The sequence below is a fragment of the Acyrthosiphon pisum genome, chromosome A1 (genome assembly GCF_005508785.2).
Source record: "Acyrthosiphon pisum isolate AL4f chromosome A1, pea_aphid_22Mar2018_4r6ur, whole genome shotgun sequence".
NCBI classification, from domain to species: domain Eukaryota; kingdom Metazoa; phylum Arthropoda; class Insecta; order Hemiptera; family Aphididae; genus Acyrthosiphon; species Acyrthosiphon pisum.
Genome location: NC_042494.1, coordinates 83755136 through 83757147, shown reverse-complemented (window position 1 = coordinate 83757147; position 2012 = coordinate 83755136).

Genomic DNA, 2012 nt, shown 5'->3' with positions numbered 1-2012 from the left:
TAAATACTGAATTATGTGATGAGATAAAAATATCACACGCTTAGTGCTGAACCGCATTACCATATTGTGTGTCGAGAGTAATATGCTCCCTTCCCCTCCCCTCCGATAAATTAAGAGGTGCATATTTTAGTTTTTTTTAAGGGAAATTTGATCATAATGTGTTAGAATTCCCTTGCAGACGAATACAATATACTATTGTCCACGGAAACTTTTTTTCAAAAAACACTAAACTCGACTGCCAGTAGTTAAATTATTAATATTATACGGGTCGCAAAGGCCGAGACGAACAAAATTATATCACATAATATTAATATAATATTGTGATACACCGTATCGTATCATTCGTCGCGATGTTTTAACTGTCTCTGACCGACCCCGACTACTATATCTGCCGTATCGTAAAATAAGCCGGCCCGTCGCAATAATAATATTTTATACATAATTCATTTGTTGCAATAACTGTAATGCGTCGGTACTCGGTGACCATAGAAACACGAAAGTCGTTTAATCATTGAAGCCTATTTCGTTTATACATATTGCATATATGTATATATATATATGTGCAAACTGTTTCACAAAATATTACAACTCTTGATAATAGTCGGTATGTATACTAATAAATCGCAGATTCGAGATTATCTGGGTAGCAACATACCACTCACTTTACGTTTTAAAATAGTATATAATATTATATAATATATAAACGCTAAATCCTAATCTGCGAAATACGGTTCGGTCGAGCATTACACCTCGGTTAAGTCATAGCGTACATTCGACATTGATATTGGTATAAGTCAGCAGTTCTCAAACCGTGGTACGTGTAATAGTACGTGGTGGTATGCGAAAAGCCGAGTGTTGGTAATACGGACAATTACGAATCTAATATCCTTTTATTTTATATTTTTTTTCAAATACAAACATTATTGTTATCCACGAGTAATACATCAATGATAGCCGAAATCGAGTGACACGCACCGCAAGACGAACAACGTAGAATGTATATCATTTCTATTTACGTTCATCTGCCACACGCGAAAAGCGTTTTGCAATAAAATCTTAATTCTAAATTACTCTATACAGTACTACCTATAAGTATTAAAACATACTTAAAAAATAATTATATTATAGTATTATAAACAAAACCAAAGAAAATGTAATACTATAAACTCTTTCGAAACGAAACAAACTATCATTCGGATTAAGAGACCATCCGGCGAAGTGTTAAATATTTTTTTCCTATCTGCTTAATCAAACCAACCGGACGATCCGTTGGCTGGAGAGGTGCTTTTGAGATATTTTCGTTCGGCCCGCACAGATACTACATAGGTATTATATAGGTCTCTCGCTCGCTTATTATATTCATAGGTTCACGTATATATATAATATACATGTGAATATATAATATATATATTATATATTATGTAGGTACTGCCACAGCGGACGGACGACCGCTGCCGGAGGCGCATGCACGTCGTAAAAACCGTCGTCGCCGGGACAAAAGAAAACTTTTCCGCGTTCGGTCGTAAAACCTGTACAATAATAATGATAATAATAATGTATAATACGTATATGGAGCGGAAGAGGCCGAGTGCGGTGCAAGTCCGGGGCGGGCGACTGAGACCGCGAGCGGGAAAACGTACATCACAATAATACACCCGCGACGCACGGACCGTTTACTTCGCGGTCGTCGGTTTTACGACTTATCGGTGCGTACGCGTTTTATATAGGTGGGTTGTGGGTACTTATTTCGAGTTTCGGACTTATGTGTGTGTGTGTGTGTGTGTGTGTGTGTGTGTGTGTGTGAGCCTACATAATGATATAATATATTACATACAAGATGTAACGGAAAGACTTGACGAAAAAAATATATAAATGATGCTACTTAAACGTATGACAAAAATTGTTAAAATTATATGATTAGTAAATAATTCAAAAATATACTCATGTCAGAAAATTCGCAAAAAAATATTTTTAAAAAGTTACTACGTTCCAAATTCATTTATCAAAAAAAT